Genomic DNA, 15,299 nt, shown 5'->3' with positions numbered 1-15,299 from the left:
TTGTTATGTACTTTTTACCTAGAGAAAACAAAAACAAAATAAAACTAGGATCAAATTTTTAAAAACGACACAATTGGACCTACAAAACACAAATTCTAGCCCACGTTCCCTCTCCCACGCTCGCGAAAATAGGTATATTGCACTTATTACAAACACCCAAAAAAAACAAGAAAAAAAAAACTCGATCTCTCACTCTTGTCACAAATGTAGTAATCAGTTTTAGAAATATTTCACAAACTTTTCTCTAATTTCTCGCGCTCAATTCTCCTAAATGTCTCAAACACAAAATCTTCGGTGTTGTTATTAACTTTGATTTAAGTCGCATCTCACCCAAGTGCCCATTTTCAATATTATGTTTTTTAGGGTGTTTGTTCGGCTAACACTTAATTGGCCATTTCAATATTCACAAAATAGAAGCGGGTGAATATTCATTCCCCCCTCCATTCTGTTTTGTTCGGCTAACACTTAATTGGCCATTTCACATCTTTTTTAGTTACAAACGAAATAAACACGAAAAAAAAAGATAACTCTCTCTAAGAACCCTAATTTTTTTCTCTTCTTATCTTCTGCAGTTGTCTATCTTTCTAAAACCTTAGGTTAGTGACTGAGACACTCTCGATTTCAATCTCTAATCAATTTTTTTACCGATCGAAAAATCAATTTTTTCTCTCAGTCCGGTTTATTTTTGAATTCCAGTGGGTTATTAGTAACGGAGTGGACAACTCAAAATTGGAAGTTCAAATAAAGTCTGGTAAGCTCCTCAATCGATTCTCCCTCTTTATCAATTTTCTACTAGTTAAGGTTGGGATTTCTTTGAGACAAAGTATCTACTGTTTTTCATTGTTTTAATTCCTGACAATTGAATTTTGGTGATAACCATGTCTTTGTATCAATCGGTCTTCTTTACGACTCCAAATTTGGGATTTGGAACTGGTTCATCTTCGGTTGGATTCTGAAATTTCTGAATTGTGAATGTGAAAATGAGAAATCTTATTTATTATTAAATGTTTTCAGGTGGCACATTTGATGCCCAAACCATGTCCTTTTCACATACTCATGTCGTAAGCTATGGGGTTGTAGACTTGTGGCTCTACCCCAACGAGTGATAGAGGCCAGATACAATGTGTGCGATAGCTAGGGGTGTCCGGAGGGACTAAGCCTGATGACATGGTGTTAGATTCATTTATTTGTTTGGGCTTAAGAACAAACATAGCAGGTCCAATCTATTAATTTTAACATGAGGATGACCCTTGATTTTTGTTTAATACAATTTGATGTAGCGCCCCCTTCTCCACTAGAAGAAGAAACCATTTCTTGTTGCCACAAGCATCATAGCTGTGAGGTCTCTGCTTATCCCTGTCGGTTTCTTTGTACACTTTCAGGTATGACAAGTAATCCAGTATGTTTAAAGTGGTTTAGGCAATAATGTAAAATAATATCCCATTTTACTTTGTGACTCTTGCTTCTTTCTTTTGTCTGATGGTAATAATATTGGTTACTACATTGCAGAAGTATGTACATCTCGAAGGCCTGTAGCATTTCCAAGGTCTTTGATAGTTGGAACCATTGTCATATTTGCCTTTGCTATTGTAATAACATTGTTTAAGGTAAACCACTAGACCACCATAACCACCAATAATATCCACCGCCACTACAACTGTGATCACCACCAACAATACAACAAACATATACAAACACTGGCAACCAAATTTTTAATGGTTTTAGTCATATTAATTCTCAACAGGATTTACCAGATGTGGAAGGGGATCGAAAATTTGGCTATTCATCTTTTGCTTTGCGACTAGGCCAAGAAAAGGTAAGTTGAATTTCTCTACTCCGCGATGAATGTGCTAAAAGTTGTACACCGTCTTGTAATGCCTTCCAATGTGCTAAGTTCTTTTAGGTTATGGTTCCCGGATTTCTGTATAGTAAAATCGCATATCTCTCTTGGTTTTTTATAAATGAGCTATAAAATGAATAGAAGTGTATCTCAAGTTTTTATATTTTTCTTTGATTCTCTAGTGCAACTACACTTTATGTATAATTAACCATAATTTATGGCACTCAGGTGATTGTAGAAAAAAATTCGGACTGAAATTCCAGGCTGTGACACTAGCAATAAAACACTGATCAGTGTGCCAGCGCTTTGTTGTCGTAAAAGGCATCCATCAAAGTTTTCCATTGGCCATGTTTACTGCAACTTGCATATATATATATATATGCCTTTGCATGTTCTTAACATGCAACGATTGGACTTGTAGGTTTATAAGATGTTGGGATGCTAAACTTGCACAAGAGAAATACAGGATAACGATTAGACTTGGAGGGTAGGATAGTGTGCCTGAACTTTGTGTATGGTCACTACTTTTCTTAAGGTAAAACCATTAGTTTTTGGTATGCCTTTACTAATTTTAATAGCCTATGTCCAAAGCTTTTTCCAGAAAGTAGTACTGTTTTTTTTTCAGGGTAATAGAATCCATTTATTTATACCAAAGCAAAAGGGATTGTGACCAATGCACAATTGTTGAGTGGGCTAAACACATGGAGAGGGCCTCATAAGTTCATGGAATCCTAGGTTAACCAAGATATGTCGTTGGTGTATAACGGGTAAGGATTATGCCTTCGGTTAACTAAGCTATAAGTAGTTGATATGGTACCTTACGTCACTATCATGCCATTTTTTTTTCGTTGTTTGCATCTTCTTATAATAACTTATTACTCGAATGTTTTAATATTTGAAGCATATAGCTGAACGAAAATATACCTTATGGTTACTTGTGTAACAATGTGGAGTGACTTTGTTGTTTACTCAATTTGAGCTAATTTGATTCATAACTATTCATTTCATCTTGGAGGTAGTTAGAGTGAACCCACTTTTGTTGTATTTTCTGTGTATATATCTTTTTTCTAATACATTTCACTGAGGTCATGGGTGACATCCTTTGCTAACGTGGTAAGATATGGTAGAACCAGAGTTACTTACTGCTAACGTATACTGTTCTTATCGATTTTGATTTCTTACTTGTGCAATATATAGTACCTTTCTTGATTCACTTGCTCTTTAATTTTGTATAATCACAGTGGAATGAGGACTTCGTGACGCGAATGTATGGATCGATTAACTAATGAATAGATGACAATTAGGTTTTTTGGTGTTGGAAGTGCGCATAACAAGCTAAGATATAGCTAGGATAATGTTAGCGTCATATAATTATTTTTTGATTGTTTTATTGTGATTCTTTTGGTATTGGAATGACTTTTTTTGTTGGGAGTCAAACTAGATGATAAATACTTGGTTTGATCGATAAAATCAATAGAAGTTAATTGTTTTGAATGTTGTTTCTTTCTTCGATCTCGAGTGGATGTTGTTCCCGTATCATAAAGCAAGTTAAAGTGATTTTGGTTGTGATGTTTTAATAAATATATGTGGATGTTGTTTCTGTCATAAAGCAGGTTAATGAGATTTTGGTTATGACGTATAGGATGCAGGTTGGGAAATGAATACGATCGAATACAAAATTGAGAAAAAGTTTTTTAAAAAAATTATTTTCATTTGTCTCGCTTTTGGAAAAAGTGACATAATATCTATTAAAAGTGACACAACTGACCACTCTTATGTGTCGCTTTCTTTTTCATACGAGTTACATCGAGTTGATTCCTAAAAGTGACACAAGAAGTAAGGGGTTTTTGTGCCGCTTTTGACGTACTTGTGTCTCACTCTGGTCCAAAAGTGACACAACTAGTATACTTAATGTGTCACTATTGACGTATTTATGTCTCACTCTGGCCCAAAAGTGACATAACTAGTATACTTAATGTGTCACTTTTGACGTACTTATGTCTCACTCTGGTCCAAAAGTGACATAACTAGTATACTTAATGTGTCACTTTTGACGTACTTATGTCTCACTCTGGTCTAAAAGTGACACAACTAGTATACTTAATGTGTCACTTTTGACGAAATTATGTCCCACTCACGGTCCTAAACGGATACAACTAGTGTCATTTTTGACAAACACTGTGACACTCTTTCTTAAAAGTAACACAAGAGGCTATTCTTAAGTGTCACTTTTATTAACACTTTTTTATTAACAAAAAGTGACACATTTAGTAAGGCTTTTGTGTCACTTTTGGTAGAACTTTATGTGTCGGGGGCTTATAGGTCACTTCATAATTAGTTTCAAAAGTGACACAAGTGACTTCTTATGTCACTTAAAAAGTGACACAAAAAACCCTTCTTTTAGTATGCTAAGGAAGAGTGTTGACATATATGAGTATCCCCGAGCCTACTTTAATATATTAATATAATTGACCTTTCACATAAGTTCGAGCTTATAGAGAAATTGACAATTTAACAAGATTAGGCATCGGGTCAAGGAAGTTGCACATGCTTCTGTCTCTATTGGAGTACATGTGCCAAGGACATCGAGTTGTTAAGCAAATTAGATCCAAAACAGGAGGAACAGATGATGCCAATGCTTTACAAGTCGAGCAAAAATTCCTGTAATCAACAGCTGAAGGGAGTTGCAAGATAGCACACTTCTATCTCAATAAGATTCTTTTCCCATTTGACACGTTGTGAAGCGGTCAATTCATGCATGGTATGGTCTAGAGCAATTGAATTCTGCGTAAACAAAATTTTTCCTAGATACTGTTGTCAAAACCAGAAAGTTTTTAGTTACAAGAATGTTTGTTAATATGAGAAAACTAAATGGAATGTTTTAACAAATAATTAGAGAGTAGTAAATTCTTTTATCAAATTAAAATACACCCGAGTTCCATCAGGTAGTAGGACTTACATTAATACCAAATTCAATTATTTTTTACATAGTTAGCCAGCGCCACTGCTCCAGATGGAAGACATGATGCATAATTGATAGATACAATTTTCCTTCAAATTAAAAACAAGATGAGTGAATATGGAAATCTTACTCATGGCCTAGATTATTCCAAGTAGACCACCCTTAAAGATGAGTGAATATGAACGAGTTGATAAAACTAGGTGTTAGAACTTCTAGATACAAGTAATAGCATCAAATAAGGATTTATAATTTTTTTTCTCCTTGATCAGGTAGGTGCTAAATGTTTACCAAAAAAAAGGTAGGTGCCAAGTGTACAAAGCCACAAACACTTATGTTAATTTGAGTCAAGTTGCAAAACACACTTATGTTGGTCATGTATAGTTGCGCCTATTATATGATTGAGTAGAAGGAAATCCTTAACAAGTACGTGCAGAGAATGTTGGCAGTGTATATGATTTGGACACGACATAGTAAGTCGAAACAAGTTTGTAGTGGAGAATACATAACCAAGTTTGGAGTACATGGAGAACAGTAGCTAGCAATATTAGGAAGCACTCAGGACTCAGTAACGGATATGTTATAATAGAAGAATGTGTAAAATTAGCAAGAAATATGAGTGTGAGTGTATGACATGAGAAATTAATTACTTCTCACTATGAAATTCAATGAGTAATAATATGCGTAGGGGATGAGTTTGGTTTGAGGACGATGACTGGGCAGGAAAAAACTCAATATGGTCTTAATCTGAAGGTGTTGTACATCCAAGTTCAATGCATAAAGTAGAGCTCGAGGCTTTCAATGTCATGTTTCAAATTCAGAAACATAAGATATGCACTAAAATGCACAAGTTCGAAACAGAAGACTAGTTATGGTGTGTTGATATTTAAGGAATCTTAAATTAGTGTGATAGGGGGAAAAAAATTGAAAAGAAATTTGGTGGATTGGCACAGGACATGTTATGGGTTATGAGGGACTTTGAACAGCAAATAAGGTCATATGTCTCTTAATTAGAATTGAAGTAGCAATTTAGTTCTGAAAATGATTTATGTCAGTGTAATATAATATACATAATGGCGTGGCAATATGTGCAGGGGAGTCACTCAGATCAAATGCAGGTGAAGATATTGTATATGGCTTGGAGAAAGATGCTTATCAAATTACTAACACTTTTAAAACTAAGACCACTGATGATATTTTAAAGCTGAAAAGTTGTTAACTTATTAGTTACTCTCAGGGGCAACTCGAGACAATTGGGGGCCTTAAGCAAAGTTCGAATAAGAGGCTCTCTACTATTAATACTAAAGTTCGAAATATCAAATTATAAGATACCAATTAGAGTAAAAAATTGATCACAACATTTTCCTTTTTCTTGCTTGAATAGTGTTCTTAAAATAACAAACTTCAATAGATTTATTAAATAGATAATAGAACTAGATAAAGAGAAGAAGAATTCTACACAAATAAAGTAGAAAGAATAAGGGATTACAGAGAAAAACTAAATGAGGCAATGAGAGATAATGGAGGTAAGATTATATTTGTTAAGAGAGGATTAGGTGAAAAACTTTTATTAATTATGGATAGGCGATGAGTTTTTTTTGTTGGAGAAGGGTTAGGGAAATGTGGAGAAGACAAGGGAGTACTATTGTTAGCTAACAGTTAAAAAAAATAGAGGAAAAGCTAGGGCAATAGTGGGCCGAAATATATTCGGGGCCCTAAACAACCGCATATTTCGCTATATGGTTGAGCCGGCCTTGGTTACTCAACAGTAAGCTCATTATCATGCATTATTTCTTATGAATATTTCTTATTCCTTTTTTCTAATTTCGCAGGTATCAGCGTTAATTTTTTATCGCTATAGTCCATTATGAAAGTTTTTCACATTGTATGGCTTTGGTACTTTAGCTATTAGAGAGTGTAAATTTTTTTTTTAAAGACAATTATGAGGGGGACTATACCTATGTTAACTGTTTTACAATGAGTTTTTATGAATCAGTTTAAAATTTGTCATTGCTAAAAGTGTTCTTCATTGGATGGATATGTATATGCTTGACATGATGATAGCTTCACCTTTTTCTTTGATGGGAAAAGAATTCAATTTTTGTGATATCTAAAATAGTAGTCCGGCCATGTGGGACTTCTCTAACATCCTTAATATATAATGTATACAATAATAAATTGTTTAGAGACTCCAAAGTCCAAAATTTTGAAATGAAATTAGATTAAAAAAAAATCATCCTATCATGCAAAATAACTAAAAGAGGTTGGCCCGAAGCAAAATCTAGTATATATCTTAATATTAAAGCTCCCACAAAGGGTATTTTTCGAGCTCTATTAAAATTCCACATCATCATCTCCTATTGAAACGGGAATTCCCCCTCTATTAGAAAAAGAAATTCTAGCACTTCTAACTAAAACAGAAATCCTTCTCCTATATATTAAAACGGGAATTCATCTCTTATTGAAAAAGAAAAATCTAACATATCTAATTAAGTCAACTATTAAAACGGGGTCCCTCTTCCAATTAAAAAATGGGTTTTTAAAACCTAATTAAAACAATTTGTTATGAAATTAAAACGTTAGCGACGAAAACAAGAATCAGGATTTGTTAGAAAATTGTTATGTGTATAGTTATGATTGTTGAGCAAGTTTTCAAAAGAAAGAAAAATTATAACACTTCTAATTAAAATGTGAATCCTTCTCCCATTATATTGGGAATTTCTCCTCTATTGAAAAAGAAAAATCTAGCACTTCTAATTAAAACGAGAATCTTTCTCCTATTAAAAACGAGAATCACACTTCTAAATTAAAATGGGATCCCTCCCCCAATTAAAAAACGGGTTTTTAAAACTTATTTAAAACAATTTGTCGAGGAATTAAAATGGATTTTTAAAACTTGATTAAAACACCTTGTTAGGAAATTAAAACAGATTAGCAACGAAAACATAAATCACGATTTATCAGAAAATTTATATATGTATAGTTATGATTCTTGAACAAGATTTCAAAAGAGTCGATGCGTGCTCGGGTCTACCTTCTAGTAGATAAGTAAGAGAGGCATAAATAATGATCAAGTAGTGATAGATAATTTCGTCAACCTAAATAAGCAGGCTAATTAAACCTTACAATTATAATACTCTCAAGCGAACAAGGTCTATTGTAGTAGACAAGCGAAAACGAGGTCGATCCCACAGGGATTTCTTCTTAGACAATTGAGTACTAGAATACCTCCTAACCTAATCCGAACAATGGTTTGTTTTATAAAGATTAGATTTATAATTAACTAAAACTATGTAATTAAACTACAAAAGCAAATAAACTAAGGTTTATGCTATCAATGGTGAAAAACTAAGACTTTCGAATCCATCCTAGACTATTGTCGGTTTCCATAGCTTAATTAATTTAAAGTTCTCTTTTTAATACAAGTAGCATGAGGGAAATGTAACCTTTGCTTACTCGATGATGTGGTCGTAAATTGCCTAATGGTTCTAACAAATAGATTTGATTGAATTTCAGCACACTAACGTATAAATCCCTAGAAAAAGTTGTTTGTTTAAAGTACAACTTCTTACAGATTCAATTAAACAATATAAACGGTGTTTTGATGCTAACAGAAACCTAATCTAACAATTGAGTAGCAAAACCATGAATTTAAACATGCAAGATATAATCAATGAAAGTGGTTCTACTAACATCAGTGAAATCAAACAAGTATTATGCCATAAACTTAATTAGAGAACATCAAACCAACTAAACAAACACAACCTACGCAAGTCTAGGGCTTCATCTAAGCCCTAGCTTGAAGTTTTAGATAGACATTGTTTCGGCAGTAAACTGCTTCAACACAACGAGAGCAATGGTAAAGAACGCACTAAGAAACAGAGGAATTTGATGTTGGGGGAGATGAAACTGAACCAAATAATGGCTGCCTCACGCACTCCAAGATCTATTCTCTAGGGATCAAGTTTCAACGTAGTTCCTTATGAAAAATAATGTGGTATTTATATAGGTAGAGTAGAGAGTCCTTGTAGCTCAAGTAATCTTGTTGCTTGAGTAATTGTGATAGAATATAACTGTCAACTAATAATTATCTTTTTGATAAGAAATGAATCTGGATATAAATCAATGTATATTAGTGGCAAGTCATGTGGCTAAGGTTTAGCCTTAGACACATGAGTTAATGGGCCTGTACATTAATCCATGATATTGCGAATTGGGCTTTAGCCCTGTTGATTAAATGAATAAAATAGAAAGACCCCTACTAATGGACGTTTGTCACGTAGGTGGGGGTTGAAACACCGCCCCCTCTTTGTCATGCGAACAAAGTTCACATGGCAAAGAAGAGAAGAAAAATTCAAGGAAAACGTGGAAGAAGAAAAAAGTAAGTGGAATGATAACAATGTTTCGTGTGAACGGAAAAAATTCGTGAATTATCGGAAACGAAATAATGGCATATTAATGTAGACGGGATGCAATGACGTAGTAAAAAAAAAAAGATGGCGAAAAAAAATCTGAAAAATATATATATATATATATATATATATATATATATATATATATATATATATATATATATATATATCGGTTTGTCTAGGGTGCCACTCTTATAGTGACACCTTTATCTCACACTTCTTCGGTCTCTCGATCTGTTCATCGATCACCGGATCTAGTTCGAAATAAAATTGTGAAATTTCAAAATTTCGAACTAATTCAAAACTGAAAACGAAAAAATACAAAATTCTCACTAAAACCCAATTCCATCGCCTCCAGGAGAGAGTTCTCTTTGACGCCATTAACGACCACCTGAGCTCTCTTGACAAAGACTCAACCAACGACCAAACCCCCACCGAAATCGGTCGTTTTAATCCCAAAAAACCCAACGCTATGGTATAGCCAAAACTCGATTTCCCCACTCTTCACAAATCGCGATTTGACTCCATTCTTGCCTTTCAAAACCTCGCATGGTTCTCATCATCCGGTTTCTGTCCGGTGGTATCCCTACACCAATGGAGGAATCCATAGTTCGAGATGAGACCATATTCAACATACAAGTCACTTACATATTTGAAACCATAAAGTAAGTGTTTTTTACATTTTGTTGAGCTTCCATGTAAATTTAGATGATGAAAATGGGATATGTCTTGGTTTGGGTTCAATTGTTCAGTTTTTGTGTGGCGTGGAGATGGAAAAAGTGAGATATGAATAAATAATAAGCTCGAAACAAGTAACATGGAAATGCAAACCAAACAAAATTTCGGATCGGTCAAATCTTAAAACAATAAATTTATTTACCAAAGTTTTTAAGAGACCGATTGTTGGAGTTGTTAATGTGTTTGAAATTACCCATATACTATTTCAACATATTCTTCAAAACACTCTTTTGTATTTGGAAATATTTCTAGTGTTCTTACCTTCCATTTTTCTAGGAGCGTGAACTAAAACATTTCTTGAAGCTTTAAGTCGACATATTAAATCTTTGTGGTGTTGTACTTTTTCTTTGTCTTTGTCATGTTTTAGTTCCACTAAGATTTCGCTTTTATTGCAATTATCTTGCACTTATCCTTTAGTGACTTTATAAAGATTGAAATTCAGTTACTGTAAATCTTTCAGCTTTTGGAGCTTGATCATCAAATTGAAAAGAAAAGAAACACTATGAGTTTTTTGGAGGGCCGCAATTGTATTCTTAAAAGGTAGTTTCTCGTTGTGGCCTTGCTATCTTATCAATTAATCTAGGTAGAAAACACGTACATTGGGTTGGGAGCATGTATGGCTGATCACTGAAGAATTTGGTGGAAACTGTGACTTTGATGTGGATGATGCAGTCCAAAAGTTAGAGAAGATGGGTGTTGTTGCTCGGGTAAGCTTTTCATATATATTATTTTCATATCACTTTTCAGAGGACGACTCCAAGGAATGCAGGTCTGCCCAACTAGAGGTAGGCATCCTTCGTCCCAACTGGCTCGACGGTGCAAACTATCTTGGATAGAAATATGTTAATGGCTTCCACTGCAATGTATGGGAGAAGTGGCATGGTCTGCGAGATGTTAGATAGTACCTAATGTATGGGAGAAATGGCTTCCATTGCATGATCCTTGTTGGCATGGTCTGCGAGATGTTAGATAGTAGGATTCTTGTTTTACATCAAGATTGAAAATAGTTGTTTGTTGGAAATAACTAGTGATTTCCATAGGTTGTATCAAATTTTTTTTTATGAAAATGACCCGTATTGTCTAATTTAACTCAATGTATCATAATATTTTGGCAAAGTACCAACTCTGTGTGATAATAGTAATTTAACTTTGAATCAGGTTGAGGCTCTTTCAAATTGAAAAGGCAACAATCTTTGTTCAGAATAGAGGTATGTAGCAGTTAATTAGCTACACGGATAACAGTAAAAACTAGCAACCCCTTTTTAATACTCTTATCTCTCGATGTCATTTTTGCGAGGGCATTATCAAGGCTTCGGAAGAACACAAGTTGGCACCCCTGTGTGTCGATATAGCAGGTCCTTCATCAAGTGAGGATCTAGAAGCGAGGGACATGGGAGGTGTCCAAAGCAAAATTAAGGCCCTTGTTTTGCGAACAATATTCAACGGGAGTCGGCACTTAGGATCATTTGCCCGACAATTGGATGTTTTTTTTCGCCGGTCTTTGCTTTCTTAAGAAGGAACTCCTCGGCAAAATTTTTTGCTCTTGTTTACCTTGTATGCCTTCATTTCTGGGTTTCATATATATTCATGTCACATTCTCAAGCATCCGATTCCGGATCCGGTGCTATCATCTCCCGGAAAGCATCAATAAGACAAGTGGACCCCCGAGCTTGTTGCAGGCCTTGTGATTTGAGTTACTGGTGCTTGGACCACTTCTGGAGATTGGCTAGTAGCAACTGGCCTTGTACAAGTTGCAAAAACTCATTTGGCCTTGAGAAATGAATTCCTTTTCAATTGTAAATGAAATCCGCAATAGTATTGATAGAAGGACATCTGTGTCTGAGAATTTACTTGTAAAGAATTTGGGTGGTATAAGTTTCTCAATAACTTCTGGCAGTGCTCGAAACAATGTCTATAATATTGACAATTCACTAGTGATTTGATTTTGTGGAATTAGTAGGGATTTTATGAGTCTGCAGATACAAATAAAGGAAGAGGATGCCTGAAACTTCAAAACTTAGTAACAATAATTCATTAGAGTTGTCAAACTTATTACTTCGATGGAAAACTAATATTACGATGCCTGCTGATGGTGTGTTCAATCAGAATCAATGGAATGACCTTAAACTTGTCAGAGAGCTACTTATCAGAGAAAGTTAGTATCCTGATGTAACAGTTAGCCAATGCATATGAAATCAACAATCAACCTGTCATATTGATGACAAATGATGCAATTCAACAATACAATAGTAGTGTCTCTCAAGTTACTGTCAACCCTCATAAGCCGTTATAGTTCTCATAATATAACATCAAGACAACAGAAAAAATATAACATCAAGACAACATAAATGGCCATGCCGTTTGGACTTTGAACTTGCAAAAAAAAATGGCGTGTCTGTTTGGACTTTGTCCCAAACGGCATGCCCACACCGTTTGTCCTTAGTCCCAAACGGCATGGCCACACTGTTTGGTACTAAGGCCAAACGGTGTGGCCATGCCGTTTGGACTTTGAACTTGCAAAAAAATGGCGTGTCTGTTTGGACTTAGTCCCAAACGGCATGACCACGCCGTTTGGCCTTAGTACCAAACGGTGTGGCCACACCGTTTGGCCTTAGTACCAAACGACATGGCCACACCGTTTGGTACTAAGGCCAAACGGCATGGCCACACCGTTTGGTACTAAGGCCAAACGGGTGTATTATGCCGTTGACTTTGAACTTGCAAAAAAATGGCGTTCGTTTGGACTTAGTCCCAAAGCGGCATAGCCACACCGTTTGGCCTTAGTACCAAACGGTGGCCACACCGTTGGCCTTAGTACCAAACGACATGGCCACACCGTTTGGTACTAAGGCCAAACGGTGGCCATGCCGCTTGGTACTAAGGCCAACGGTGTGGCCATGCCGTTTGGGACTAAGTCCAAACAGACACGCCATTTTTTTGCAAGTTCAAAGTCCAAACGGCATGGCCACACCGTTTGGCCTTAGTACCAAACGGTGTGGCCATGCCGTTTGGGACTAAGGACAAACGGTGTGGGCATGCCGTTTGGGACAAAGTCCAAACAGACACGCCATTTTTTTTTACAAGTTCAAAGTCCAAACGGCATGGCCATTTATGTTGTCTTGATGTTATATTTTTTCTGTTGTCTTGATGTTATATTATGAGAACTATAACGGCTTATGAGGGTTGACAGTAACTTGAGAGACACTACTATTTTTTCTGTTGTCTTGACCGTTGGACTAGGTCCCAAACGGTGTGGCCATGTCATTTGGGACTAAGTCCAAACGGTATGGCCACACCGGTCAAGGGCAAAAACGTATTAACGCCATTTTTTATCCAAGTTCAAATGATGCTAGTACCATAGTTAAGAGTGGCAAGTCTCCAAGTTTTCAACAAAGATCTCCAATACAATGAGGATGGACATGGCTTTGGGTGGAATCGTATTTGTTAGCTGCACTCAAGACCTCCAAATCAAGTGCAACGCTATGGATAGTCGGATCAAGATGGGAGATGTAAAAATAGTCATGCGCCCGCCTAATAGTCTCAAACCTTTGGGAGACATAATAATCAGAAGCAGATTTTGGTGTAAGAATGTAAGATTACAAGTTGACGACACTTTTTGTATGAAAGGACCCCATGGTTATATAAATGGGAGGTCCGAGACCAGGTCTAAGAAAATATCACTTAACCGGAAAATACTCTTTCTCGCCTACAAGCACTTTCATCGACTCGTTGACATACATATATATGGTCCAAGACAACCAAAAGTTTACAAGCAACTACACCTCACAAAAAGTACAAATAACCCTTGTAAAGAAAACAAATGAAAAACTGAATAAAGATGCACATCACAAGATTAAATATCAACCAAATTTAATGCCCATTGAGAGAATCAAAATCAACCAGAAGCACAATACTCTTTAACATAAAATAGTTTCCATTTTCCTCACAAAATTAAATAGAACAATCTTCGTTTAATAAGTAAAAACATTCCCCATTAAACTAAGGTACTAAAGACACTAACTAGCTCCCCCGGACACCTTTAACATGAACTTCACCACCAGGTAAGGGAATTCAACCTAAGCTACCAAAAAGTGCCGGGCAAGTGGTGGATTCACTGCACAAAGAAAGAAAAAAGAAAAGCATCAGTAACGAGCTAGACAAGCATCTAAAACAGATTTTATATAAGTAAGAAACGCAACACGTGAAAGATAGCATCATAAAAGAAGAGCTCCAAAGATCATAGCACTAGATACCATTTCAATAAAATCAGAAAAGCCAAAAAGAGGTTTGATGGGGTGTTATAATCTGAGAAAATACATGGGAACGGGATCTTATAATCGAGAACCACCTTCCCATAAAATCAGGAAAATGTCCCTACCTACAAGTCATGGTCTATAAAGAACCAACAACAACAAATGAAGCAAGACTTTTAAGTTTTAGCATTCAAGAACCAACAACAACTAATGAAGCAAGACTTCTAACATTCAAGAACCAACTTATTATAATTCATTATACATTGAACAATTATGAAAAATACAAAAACACATGCAAGCACCATTTTGGTAACTTATGGATTAAGACCTAAATCTACAATTATTAAACATAAATATATCATTGCCTTTGAGCATAACACGGACTTAATTAAAACAATAGGCAATGTGAGCGATAAGCAAATAAGTTAGCCAAAAGGGGAGGAACACCAAGTTTCACATTAAAATACAATCATTTCTTAGAAGTTAGAACTTAAGACACTACATACCATATTCTAATAACCGTGAGGCATTGACATAGAACCAAGTGATTTTCAAGAGGGAAGCTTAAACCTAAAATGCATTGAACCCGAATGTATAGGTTTATATTGATTTTTATTGTCTACTCTTTAACGTGAAACGAGACATGCATCCAAGCCGCCCGGATCTCTAATTTTGCAACCATAAACCCAAACTTCACCAATTATTTCTCAAAACATTGGTTCATATAAAATATGAATCGACATCAATACTAATAAGTGCATACAACAACTGTATATAACTAAACAATGTGTGCGAGTCCACTCACTATTTCCAGACTGAGGGAAGCTTCTTGGTCCTCTTGTAGTAACGAGTGAGCTTATGAATCCTGCTCTCAACCAAAATCAGCCTAAACTTGTTGTCCTTATCCTTCCCTGTTCCTCTCCAAATGCTTATGGATAGCAACCGGCTTCTTAATCAAATGGTACAGATCTTGAGAATTTTAGGTGCAAGCCCTACAACCCCACAATATAAAGCAACCATTTTTAAAACTAAAATACAAAAAACAAGTGAATAAATAAATAGAAAACAAAATGGATTAGTACCGTGGGACTTGAGAA

General features: G+C 35.5%; 2 long non-coding RNA genes across 2 annotated transcripts; both read left to right on the top strand.

Moving 5' to 3' along the window:
• Positions 1-476: 476 nt before the first annotated feature.
• LOC147498713 (uncharacterized) lies at positions 477-2,096 on the top strand. Its single transcript, XR_015194452.1, has 4 exons — positions 477-751; positions 1,281-1,382; positions 1,510-1,607; positions 1,745-2,096. It is a non-coding gene; the product is annotated as an uncharacterized LOC147498713 (long non-coding RNA).
• Positions 2,097-9,785: 7,689 nt separating this feature from the next.
• LOC147498712 (uncharacterized) lies at positions 9,786-11,845 on the top strand. The gene is made up of 3 exons (XR_015194345.1): positions 9,786-9,876; positions 10,410-11,157; positions 11,247-11,845. It is a non-coding gene; the product is annotated as an uncharacterized LOC147498712 (long non-coding RNA).
• Positions 11,846-15,299: the final 3,454 nt, after the last annotated feature.

The sequence above is a fragment of the Coptis chinensis genome, chromosome 5 (genome assembly GCF_015680905.1).
Source record: "Coptis chinensis isolate HL-2020 chromosome 5, ASM1568090v1, whole genome shotgun sequence".
NCBI lineage: Eukaryota > Viridiplantae > Streptophyta > Magnoliopsida > Ranunculales > Ranunculaceae > Coptis > Coptis chinensis.
The sequence above is the reverse complement of the archived record's forward strand: the minus strand, read 5'-3'. Positions and strand labels throughout refer to the sequence as shown.